The following is a 13,407-nucleotide window of genomic DNA, read 5'->3' on the forward strand; positions in this document are numbered from 1 at the left end:
TGCCAGGTTCTCAGGCCATGCATCCTTCACAGGTATATAAGCTCATCAATCCTTAGACTTCATGAGCTATTTAGTTTTCACCAATATTTTATCTATGTTTGCAGATTCAGAAATGACCAGGCTCCTCAATAAGTCTACAGGTCAACAACCATGTTTATTCTGAAGAGATATTAGAAATTTTAGGTCTAGCACTGCCTTATGCTTTTCAGACCTGTGACTGATACATATTTGTCTTTGGATTTGACCAGACCCAGACTGATCCATGTAACAGACAAAATCAATACTGGTACATTCATATGTGTTCATCAGCTTCAGCCTGAAAATCATTAGAGCTGATTTTTTCTTTTAACAATACTTGAGGTGAACTTGTAGCAAATATTATTATAAAGCAGTTTACCTGCAGCTGAGCTTGATCAGTGCATGCTGAGTGCTTGGGGTTCTGTTTATCCTGTGAAGTTCATTATATACGTCAAGTAAAGCCAGTCCTAGACATGAAGAGCTATTATGTAGCAAAATACATAAACAAGTAAGAAAAAATAGAAGAATGTGTAAGTAAGGACAAAGAAAAAAATATAAGATGCTTTTATATGTATTTTTCAAATGAAAATGAAGAAATAAAAGCAAATTGTTCATCACAGTGAGTAAAAATAAGCTTTCAACTGTTGTCAACAGGCACTTATCTTCAATGTGTCTAGTAATTTTTGTGGGAGAGATGAATACCTGGGTTTGTATTTACTATTCATGTGCAGCTAATGTTTTTCTAGAAGCTCACTGCTAAACAGCTAGTTGACCTCTTAATTAAAAAAAAAAAAATCCTTAAATAGCCACACAAGTATTCTACATTCCACTGTAATAATTGCATCACAGATATCACACAGTATTTTTCAGGAGTTTATCTTAATTAGCATTGCTGAAAGCATAGCCAAAGGCCTGGGCTGTGTTTCATTTTTTTCACTATTACTTTATATCTGCTTTTTAAATATCATTCCAGCTTGTATAAGTGATGAAGAAATTACCTCCTTCACTTCAGGAGGAATACTGCAACTCGATTTATTTTTTTCACAAGCCAAGTAATGTTATATTTACTGTTCTGCAAAATTTAGTTATTTACATAACAATATTCTAGAATTATAAATTGCAGATATCTTTCTATGTCAAAATGTGTTGTTACTCCATCAGAGAATATTGAAATCATACTTAAACAATTCTAAGATAAAGTTATACATTGCAATATAGTCTAAGATAATATTGAATTATAAGAGTAATTTATATTTTTGTTCTATTTCTATTCCTTCTCCTTCACGATGTTACAAGAAATGTCAAAAAAGAGGAAAATACTTTCAAGGAAACCTTTTCCATTACTAGCAAGACATTTTGGATTAGATTCTATGGCAAAGTTTTTATCCTGTGAAATGTTCATTAGTTAAAGAGCAAAAACATATGGTAACTTCTGAGGATTTGTAGAACAATAGAGTTCAAGATCAAAAAGCACTGTTTGTGGTCACTAAATGTGATGTCGCCATCACTGAAACTGAAACTAATAACATATTTTGGGAGCAATGAATATTGCAGTTAGAATTATATTATATTATGAAGAAAATATTGAATATATCACAAAAAAATCAGGGATTGAACATTTAGTTTTAATTAAATTGTTTTCTGTAGACTAAAACAACAAAAAAATGTGGTTATTGTTCACATACAGTCATATTTTGCCTAATTTTACTTACCTACTTACTCATAGGTAACAGATCCAGTGTAATAATTTTGCCATTGACTTCTTCAGGCATTACATCAAGTTATTAGATAATCTAGGTATTTAGTTTCTTAGATTTTTTTTTTTAAACTATTTCCCCAAACTCTTCACTTTGAAATCTACACAGCTAGCTGAACTGAAGCCTGGTACATGCTATGTTATGACATTGATCTGTGTCAAAGCAACCACACTGTTTGGCAATTTACAGGCACTGTGTTTCAATGTTGACTTGGTTGCTGTGTGTTGAATCATGTCTCAATTTCTCAGAACCTTATATGGTCAAATAATACTGCATGTGAACCATTAAAAAAAAAAAGCATTGCCAAACTTCGCTGAAGGCATGGAGCAATGAAAAAAATATTCATTCTTCTTTCATTCTTCCCTCATCTTCCCTCATCTTCCCTCATTATTCCCTCATCTCCCACTAGGTGGTGAAAAACAATACTATGGAGATGCTGCTTTTGGTTGAAAGAAAGAAGAAATTGTCTTTGGTGGAACTACACTGGATAATCCAGGAGAAGATGCTGTAAGTCTGCTATACTTAGGAGAGAGAAGACTTCAGTTCCAGGTCAGGATCGACAGAGCTCATTTGGCAGCTGAACTGTTTAAGAGGAGGATCTCAAACTTAAAGTAGGACATTGAGAACTGACATGCATGCAACATGCATAATGTGTTATGGAAGCATGCAGAAGAAATATTCACAACAGGTTATTGTGCCAGTAACAGTTTGGTTGTGGACAGTTGACATAGATGAGAAAAAAACCCACCGTTTCACAAATGTGTCAAATTTCCTTTTTTTCTCCCTTTCCAAGCATCTCTGAAGGCTGCATATCAATATGCAGTTAAGTTTAAAAAAACAAGGTTGTGCTATTTTTTGGCCTTAATTTTTATACAGATTATGAACAAAGAGGGGGTTTGAGATCTGTATATACCCTTACATTATAGGAGAGCTCAGAACTGAATCCTGATCTAAATCTGTACCTGAAATGCACTATAGTCTGTCCTGTTCTACATCCTGGGATGTTGCCACTCCTAGGCAAGTAAGTGGCCAGAAGAGAAGGAGAGAGAGATAAAAGCATTTGTGCCCTGATACACAGAAATGTTTTGAAATCTAACTGGGATTTAGACATCCATCTGAAGTGAATGAAAGATTATGGAGTCTGAATACAGCCGCTGTTCATTGTCTGTAGGCAATGTATTTTGGTTCCAGATAATCTATGCCTTATGTCCCTGATGGCTAGCCAAAGTCTATCAAGACTGATCATATCAGCCATAATGGCTTTTTCATGTGGTTACATCGCCACTGAATTTCAAAAGCAGTATAGCCAAGGCAGTGCAGCACTGAAGGAAATCTATTGACATTTGCTGAGCCTCTGCCAGCCGATGTAAAACCAGACTTCACTGTAGTGTGAATACAGTACAGAAAGAGCTGAGCTTAGTTCTGGTAGACCTAGCTCAGATCCAGAGCAGTTGTATTACTCAGACTCTCCCACTTCATCTTGCTTTAGGAAGAGCAGGAAACAGCGAGCAGAGACCTAATGGTGTTCAGCCATGCTTGCGCAGTGAGGCACCATGCTCCACGGACCCTCAGTAGTCCCCACTCCTGAGTCCAGGTTCTGACCATGTGCTGACAACTATGTGTCAGGAGGTGATCTTTGTGTGCAGTATCTCTTTATGTTCCCCTGGGTCCTCGGTACAAACATCTAATTCTGCGGAAAAAAAATCCTGCTCCCTGACAGCCCTGCTCCAGGTGCCCAGGGATGCAGAACACAGGAGCTGTGCAGGCAAACCTTTTGTGGATTTGGGAATGAGCAACTTGGCTCTGCACAGTCTGCAATTTGCCACATGTATCTGAACTACTGAGATAAGGAGATTAAATTTAAAATTTTATTGGGGAGATAGTCCATCCTACGGGTGAGGGAGGTAATGGAAAACAAAAATCAGTGAAAAATCCTTTTACGTGAGGTACAGACATATTACAAACAATTCTTTCCAAAGCAGTAAGAGGAAACTCTTCATCCAGCTATCATATGCATACAGGCATTTTCAAATCATACTTTTAAGCAGAAATAGGAGCACAATATAAAGCTCAGATCCATTTTTTCCCAAATAGAGAGAGGTGGTAGTGCTCCAGTTCAGAATCATCCCTACCTCTTCCACATGATTTCTGCTTATTGGAATAATTTATCAAACTCTGTGGAGAAAGACATTTAAATCTGTTTTTCTTCATTTGGCTTGTGAGAGTTTTTCAGATGGTGATCAAAACAAACCTTATCCTGCCCCTGTGGAAAATACATTTATACTCAAGATATGCAAAACAGGATATGACAAAATTCTGGAGAAAAAATACAGCACTGCTGATATATGAGGTTCTGGTATAAATCATTCCTCAGCTCTGGGATTCATGTTGGAAACTGCTCAGATAGATGATTTGATGCTCTGAACTCTAAAGGAATAAATAGAAAGGAGAACAAAAAGACACTGATTTACAGTGAAAATGAAGTCATGTATTTACACTGAAGGAATCAAGTCCTCATCAGGATCTGTAATTGCAATGTATAATCTACTTTGGGTTTATATCCATCAAGTCACAGAATTATGATATAGTTATTTCATCAGAGCTTTCCAGTTTGGTCATATGCTAAAACTTCTGTTAATCAGCTACAATATTGGTTCGCCTTTTTTTTTTTTTTTTTTTTTTTTTTTTACTTTAGCTGCTGTTTGTTGACTTCTAATGTTTCTTTGCCTTTAATTTGAAGCTCATTCATGTATGGTCTTTTCTTAAAGTAACTTACAAGACTAAATCTAAGTAGATGCTATAGGTGTATAAAAATAAACTATTATTCAAATGGGACATAAACTGCTTCAGACACAAGCATCTATGTGATCTTAATCTGTTTTTTAATACAAGTTTTAGGTGGGTGCTCCATAGTTCCTGTTATGCTTTTGCCTATAGCTCTGCATCATAGGTAAGAGCTATATAAAGTCAATAATAAAATCAGCTTTTCACCTTCTCTTAAATAAAGCTTTTCACACTAGACGGAACTTGGAGGATGTACTTTTTCCTAAGTAAAGTGACTGATATTGTCAAAGGTATTTCCCATTGATGAATTAATGATGATCATGATCAGTGGAAGACATATATCTCACCCATCTTGTGTACACTACAACATCATTGCAGGTGCCATTACTTTCTGTTGTGCTTTTTCAGTACAGTATGCATCTTCTCAAAGTTTAATTTAATGAGAAAAACCTGATTTTCCTGTTTTGCAGCAGAGAAGGGCTAACCTCGATGGAAAACATAGGTAGGTGCTAAGAGTTATGCAGTTTCATGAATAACATTTTAAATCCTTGGTTGAGGAATTACACCTGAAAATTAGTTAAATATTCAAGTTCCTTGAATGACACTTGAGATGCGATTAGGGCAATCTGAAGAGCTCTGTTCCTGCTGAGGGCTAGTTGAGAAGGGCTGTTGAACGCTGAGTGCTCTTGAACTTCTGTTGCTGCAGGTACCTTTTCTGATGTGGTGCAGGTTGGAACCACCTAATGAGAGTGAATGCTTCCGCCTGTTATGCTTGAATCATGAAATAAAGCTGACATCCTTTTTAAATACAACTGTTGTAGTAGAAAATGGGTTTGCTAAATAAGTCTGCAAGAAGCTTGATTATTCACCTTCATTGCCTGTTTTTCCATTCCAACCTCAATTTTCCATCTCCCAGAAAAATGCCCTTAAACAAAACACAAGTAAAGACTCAGGCTTCAAGCTTTATCATATGGTAACAACTTATTTTCTGGATTCTGGTAAGTTTTAAATTGAATATGGGTGCTAAAATGCTTAGAGCCATTTGTACTTTGATCAGGAAAAAAACTTGAACTAAAGTGCCTGAAGTCCTGTTTTAGGCTCCAGCATACCTAGTCAAATCAATCATTTAGTACAAGATCTTAACCTGAGTCAAACTTCTTTCGTTGCAGCGGAATGCAAAATTGTGGTGATTAAACATAAAATGTAGGTATTACAATAAGAAAACTTATAAAACATAAGAAATAAGAAGCAAAAAATCTATTAATCAAATAAGTTAATAAATACTTGCCTAGCCGCATAATCACAGTTTATGAAGTTCTAAAATCTACAGTGCCTAATGACTTCAAGTATTGTAAGACAAGCACGAGAATCTTGAGTACAGTTGTTAACAAAGAAACCATGTCAGTATCAAGAATTGCCAAAGGCAGCTGTTCCAGATATTCGGATTGTTGGACAGAAGAGACGCTTTTACGGATGCCTCAGTGTTTCCTTCTGTCTTTGTATGGATGTATGTTTGGGTGGTAAAGCTGCGTCGAATCTTTCCGTTTTCTTTTCTTTCACAAGATGTTAGACACATTTTCTCCCATAATCTTTGATGTTATTGACACAAGCATCTCAAAACGTGCTGAAAGAGCTGCACGCAGCCACAGAGTTAATTTACCCATTGAAATTACTTCATGTTTGACACAGACTCTTCCATATGTTCTTCTTTAATAGATGAAGTCATCATAGAGAAGCAGTGGCAACGAGGTTACTAAATCCAATGCATTGGACTAAGACGGAGGGAAACTTGTACATGAAGAATGACCTTGCAAACACAAAGAAAGATCCCACACAGTAGATTGTGGGACTGAATAACTTCATTATCCCTTTGTCACGAACACATGATAACAACTGTCAGTCAGCTGCAAGCATCTTGTGCCTGAGCAAGTGAGGATTCTCAAAACTTTTTTCTACCAGATTCATCAGTTTACATTTAGGGAAACTGAGCTGAAATGAGGCTAAACGAATTTTCTACATCACACTTTCAAAGTATACATTCCCACCCTTCTCCACAGAACACACTCAGATCCAGTGTATCTTCTTTTCTTGAGTTTGCATTTATCAGTAATTCACATATCAATAAACCCAAAGAAACTCCGTTATATTTTCAGTTTATTTTCCAGTTTATTTTTCAAACCTGTTTGCTGTTACTTTCTTTCATTTACTTGAACTCCCCTTGTGTCATAGTTTAGCTGAAACCAGGACACCTTGTATTACAAGGAGGTGACCAAACCCTTTCATAACCTATAAAGCAAAAGAGGAAACTAAACAGTCCATCCTGACTTCTTGCATATGAGAGGGTAAATAGGTAGACACAGAGAGATGTAGATGTGTATGTAGAAAGAAGCGTGAGAGGAAGAGAGGAAGGGAGGGAAGGAGGGAGGGAGGGAGGGAGGGAAGAAAGCAAGGAAGGAAGGAAGGAAGGAAGGAAAGTTAGTTGTGGATGTTATTACAGATACAGTATACAGATACAATATATTATATAATTTCATTTTTAAAAAGACTTTCTTTATATTCATCTAGAGACCTTGCTTTTGGCATAAGTAGGAAATATATCTTTGTAAGACCAATGTTAAAGTTTGTCTTCAGTGTTATTAAACAGAAGTCTTACACCAGTTTTCAGTATTCTGACAGCTGTTATAGTGAAACAATGAGTGAATAACAGAATAAAATCATGCTGCAGGGAACTTGCAGACACTGGACAGTATTTCCTACTTTTTTAAAGATATATTTTATCTTTATGTCAGGTAGGAAAATATGAGGAGTGTTATTCTAGTCCCTGTTTTCCACTTTCCTCTCTTTTACAAGACTAAAAGAAAATCACTATCTCCTATAAGTATTCATATTGCAGCATTAAAAGACAGTGAAACAAAGTGACTCATTTTAGTGACATTCAAAATCACTTATGCTCTGTTTAGGATTATTAATTTGAGCTTGTAATCATAATTGATGGTCAAATAGAAAAACATCTGTTGTTTTGAAACTTTAGTTCCCTCTCCATTTAGCACATTCATCTTTACACCTTGCCACTTCTGACTGCTGATTTCAAATTTATTCTCCTCAAGCAGAGGCATCCTGGCACTCTCCTACCCTTCTGTCCCAGCTCTCTCTGCTCTAACTTTTTCCCTCCAACTGTCCCAGTCTCCCCAGCTCAGCTTAGCTCGTTTTATGAACCTCCATGGAGGCTCACGGACATCCAACAGAGGCTGAATAGTTATCGAGTGAAGACCAGAAATGACTGGTGTGGATGAAAATGGATGAAAGTCTTAGTGCAGAAAACACAATGCAATAGGGACTGCACCAACAGGGTGGTCTCTCCGTCACCGCAACATTTTCTAAATCCTCAAAGAACTTGATCCTTATTTTGAGAAAAATGTAATAACCAGATCATTTTAAATTGGCAACTAGAAAACGAGGAACTGTAAAAAGCCCTAATGCAACTCACATCTGGAAGTCTCGGACTCACTTCTTGCTTTTCAGGTGTGCATATACTTCCTTAATGGTTTCAGCCTGCAATGGAAAATATCAGTAAAAACCACCAAGGTTTCTATTCAGTGGAAAATGCAGCTTTCTGTCAATCTATCCAGGTTAGTTCAGTTTTCTGTGACCACGTGAATGTTTTGCAGATCTTGAATCTGGCACGACCAAGCGGTTTTTATTAAATTGTAGTATGTTGACAGCCTCCATCCTTCTGCCTCTTGCTTCGTTTGATTGAGAGGAGAAAACAGAGAGGCTAGAAATGGGAGGGGGAAGATGGAGTCTTTCATCTTTTTTCTTAATGCTGTTGGTTGGTGCTGTCAGGGTATAGGTTAGCTGAATCTCTAACCTGGTACACAGTCACAGTACATTTCAGAAGCAGATTAGAGAGTGGCCAAACATATAGTTACCAACTCAGGAGGGTAGAGTGGTGATGGGTGTTGTGGCACTCTTAAATAATCAGCAACAACAGCCAGGTTATCTGACTGGAGCAGTGGTAGTATCCCCCTATCACAACAACGCCAAGGTTTTTAATGAGAGTGTCATGGTTTGATGGGAGGGGGGGTGGGGGTTCTGGTGGCAGGAGAGGGGCTTTGCAAAATCTGCAGCTCGCTGTGATCCCAGTCCCTTAAAGGCAGTAGAAAAAAAATCTCATCAGTTTCTCTGGATTTGCATCAGGTTTACAGTGCTATGTTTATTGAGTGCTGACAGCATCTTTGTCATTTGGCAACTATTTTCAGGAAAGCTAAAAACTGAGCTTGTGGAACAGAACCATGGTGGTCTCCTCAAAAAAGACATGAGGCATGAATACTATGTCTTTCTAAAATGTGACACGCACTTTTGAGAGGTTAATGTCTCCCACTACTATCACTTTGTGATACAGGAAATTTATTTTCCTATTTGTAGAAAAATATATAATTTCAATAGAATTTCCAGGGAAAAAAAGTATCATTTGAAACTTAATTTATCTTCATGTGCAGAACACATTCATCAACAATCTTTCAGGTGTGTGAAGAGACTAACAGCACTGGTTTAGCAGAGGCATGGAACATAATACAGCAGTGGTATGTTTATCATTTTCAGATACATGCAGAATTTAAAAGCTTACAGAATCTTCTGATTTCTATGTTGTCATCAGGTACATTTTCATTGTGCTGTACATTTTCAGTGCACAGCACCATGCCTCAGACTTGATCTGTTCAATTTGATCTATTATTTTGTTGTTATTTTAATAATTTTCTTTTTTTTCTTCATGAATATTTGAATTATTTGTCCCTTTTAATGTTATCTCATGAATTCTGTTTCTGTCTGGTTCTAGGTATTAAACACTACACTTATGTCTGCTGCCAACAATTTGATTTTATGACAGAAAGCATTGAAGTTAACAGCTTAAACATTCTCATTTGCATGCTATATATAGATATTTCTACTCGATGTTCCACACATATCTCATGGTAATTAGAGGGTAAAGAATACATTAAAAAATGTGTTAGACGTATTTAGTTCTTTCTGTTGATGAAATGTGTACAAACATTTTGCTGCATTTTCAGATTCATTATTAATTCTTTGTAATTATTCACCAAATATCTTCTGATAATTCTTTTATCTCCTGTAATGTTGAGAGTATTCATTAGTCAAAAGCAAGCTGGCTTGACTGAGTACATAAATGGTAATATTTCTATTCAGTTAAAAAGCACATTTCATAACACCTTGCTCAGAATATCGGAATTTTTGCATATTTTCATATTTAAAAATATACAATACATTTAATATTCTGGTTTTGAGTGAATTACTGTACTTCATTTGATTTTCCTGTTAGTTGGTTTTCTAGACTTCTTGTGTTGTTTTGTTTTTTTTTTTTTTTTTAAATATATAAGCTGTTATGGGTTGGACCGCTCCAGCAACCGAACCCCACACACAGCCGGTCACTCACCCTCCCCCACCCCCAGGAATAAGGGAGAGAATTAAAGGAGAAACGGGAAACCTGTGGGCTGAGATAAGAACAATTTAATACAGTTAAGTACTACACAGTGTAGATGCTCACCACCCCCTCTTATCTGCAGCCCGTCTCGTCCTGAAGCTGCAATCCCGGACGAACACGAGGCCCTGAAATAGAGAGGGGCAGAGAGAGAGAGAGAGTACTCCAAGAGTGGGAGTACTGGAAGAAAGAGGAAAAAAGAGGCAATAGAGCAAAAGCGCAGCAAGCGCAAAAGAGCAAAAGCGGCGAAAGAGCCAAAGCGCAAAAGCCCTTCTGTCCGGCTGCCCCTCACTTTTATACTGGGCATGACGCTGCATGATATGGAATACTAATTGGCCAGTTTGGCCCTCAGTCTTAAGTTCCACCACAAATCACAAGGGGAATCGTGGCCCCCTTGTCCCGGCTATGCTCCCCCCTTATCCCACCGTGCTTCTGCACTCCGGCACACTGAAAAGTCCTTGGAGTTTCACGTCCAACCACAAACCTCAACTTGCTATCAGCATTCTTCTCAGAGCGAGCCTTTGAGTAAAACCAAAACACGGAACTCTTCTAGCTGCTAAAAAGAAGAGCTAACACTGTCCCAGCTAAAACCAGGACATAAGCAAAAGGTTTTCTGCAGAAAACATCAGCCATTGGGTAGAGATGATGTGTTAAACAATAGCACTCTGTACAGCTGTCCATAGTTCATCTGGAAGGGGCAGGCTAGATTCTTTACATCTTGCCAAGGATGCCAAGGTTTCTGATCCCTTTCAGATCAGTAACCTGCATGGCCTTAAAGCTTTATTCTCAGTTTTGTCCTCCTAAATGTTATGGTACAGAGCAGTCACTGTTAAAAGGTAATAGTATTAGGTTGTTCTTTATCCCTCACAAGCTCCTTTCTCTGGCACTGCTTAGCCTGTTGTTTTCCTATTGAAATCTCATCTTCTCAATGAGAAGACCCTTAGAAGAGCTCTCATTCAAAATAAGATAAGAACATAACAGATGGGAATCTCTATTTGGAACCAAAATAGGACGGTCACACCTTGGGAGGTCCCTGGTGTGAGCAGAACGAGTTCCACATGGAGTAAGGGCCACTTCTGAAAACTAGTTTATCCTACCATATCCTTTGGTAGGATACTGTCTAGGTTATTCCAAGTGACTTGACAGATTCTTCAAGATCTGAGGTCACAGTTTGCTGCCTTTCTGGAAGATGAGCTGTAGTCAAATACACAGCGCTGTCCTCAAAAGAAGAGAAAGCAGGCGAAAGACTTCTCTAAGGAAGTAATACCAAGCAATTTAAGGATCTAGTCTGACTTTATGTGAATCTATAAAAGTGACCCAAAACTAATAGCCAAAAGCTACAAGGCTACAGGTCTGAGCATTAATTAACATCTGAATTGGTATCTTTCAGTTTCTGTGCACTTCTGCGGAGCTGGTTAGCTAAACACTGTAAAATGTTGTTCTTTTGTGTCCAGCTGTACAGATTCTCCTTTACTTTTGTCTTTCCTTAGTAGAAATCCTAATGCTATTCTGATTAATTAAGATTATTATCGTTGTTGTTATTACTATTATTGAATATGTTATTTCTATGCTCATCTGTAAGCAATTACAATAATTATAGCTACTGAATTAACACTGTTTTAAAATGAAAACAGGAAAAATCAGCCCTAACAAAGGGCAGTTTTGGGGCTGTGCCTAGATAGTCACTAATTCTGCCAAGAAAAGATGGAGTATTTTGTTTCCATAACAGTAGAGGCTAAGCTAACAATTGTATAAGATAACTTCATTTTTATGGTGAATGGATTTGAAAGAGTGTCTATTTCAAAAGAACAGAATGAGAGTTTACCAGATATTTAATAGGAGAATAAAGAAATAGATTCTACTCAAAATCTTCGCTGAACTTCATGATAGGGCTCAGCTTCAGCCTTCCACTATGCATGCATTTCACACTGGAAATATTATGCTTGAAAGGAGAGCAAAATAGTGTAGCTGAAATGCAGTTTATGACTTTGAAGGCCCTAAGTTTTAATGTCTTTTCACATTAACCTTTAAAATGCGCAGTACTTTTAGAGTTTCTGAAATTTTCACATTTCTCCCTAAAGCAAAATAGATTGTTAAATATTGCTTGCCCTAAAACATATATAGATGTTCTGCAAAATTTTGGAAATTTTTTGTCTACTTAACTTTTCACTTGAAAATGTTTCCAATAAAACTAACATTTGTCAACAACAACAAAATCATGCTGGTGACACTGTGTTTTAAAGCTCAATGAAACATTTTTCAGTTGTCAGTTTGTATCCTTTAGACCCTTCCAGAAACACCTGCAATGTTTGTTTTGAAACCTATGGTCTTCAGAATTCTTTTTCGACTGAATATTTGAAAACAATGTTGAATTTACAAAATGAAAATGGTTGTCCCATAGAGTATTCTTCTAAGCATTTTCCTTCAGAATGTGTTTATTTTAAAATGCCTTTTTTTTTTTTCTCTCTCTCTTTCACTTTGGCTACAGAGAAATAACATTTGAGAAGTTTTAATAGGTAAGGAACTAATTTTCTAAGAAAGGCTGAATTTTCGGTCAGTTAGCAAATTATTATCTTATGTAAATCATCATATAAAAGGAGGCTGCTTTCCTGAATAGATATGAATCTGCACTTTGGGGAGGGGGGGTGGGGAGTGGGGCGGGCGGAAATCAAGCACAAAACATTGGAACATAAAGACATTAATTGTTTCCCAGTTGTTCAAATAGTGCATATAAAAGTCTGGAGCAAACTTCACTAATCTGGTTTTGTACACTTGTAGCATTCTTCATAGAATTCTTCATGCATAATTTATATAATTTCAAAATATAAGAACTAAATTCTGCAAATATGGATGTAATTCCATGATAATAAAATCTGATTTTAAAAGATAACAAATCTGGGGCAGCACATTTATCATAAAACTATCGCTGAGACATTGCTCTGATTTCTGCAATTGTAGATATCTAAGATCAGCCTTATTATGGTTATATGTATCCTTATGAGCACACAAATGTTGGCAGACACTGATATGTTGCACACTTGTATTTTTCAGAAGATTTTTAAAGGTTACTAGCAGAATTTTATGATTAATGATTATTCTGCTGTGCATTAGCCAGACCTGAGAGAAATCACAATAAGCTAATAGATAGGATATTTGAGCTTTCTGCCTGTGGGTCAAATTAAATGACTTCAGCATGCAAACAGAGAGAATTTTACTTGCATTTTTGGAATCTAGGAGTTTTTTCATTGTTATTGTCCAAAAGTCACAAAACTAGGTTATAAGCAGTTCCCACAATTATAAAAAACCTAAAGCTCCAAAAAGGTCAGATTCTACAGGTATAGGCTGCCATAT

Source organism: Tauraco erythrolophus, chromosome 1 (assembly GCF_009769465.1).
Source record: "Tauraco erythrolophus isolate bTauEry1 chromosome 1, bTauEry1.pri, whole genome shotgun sequence".
Lineage (NCBI taxonomy): Eukaryota > Metazoa > Chordata > Aves > Musophagiformes > Musophagidae > Tauraco > Tauraco erythrolophus.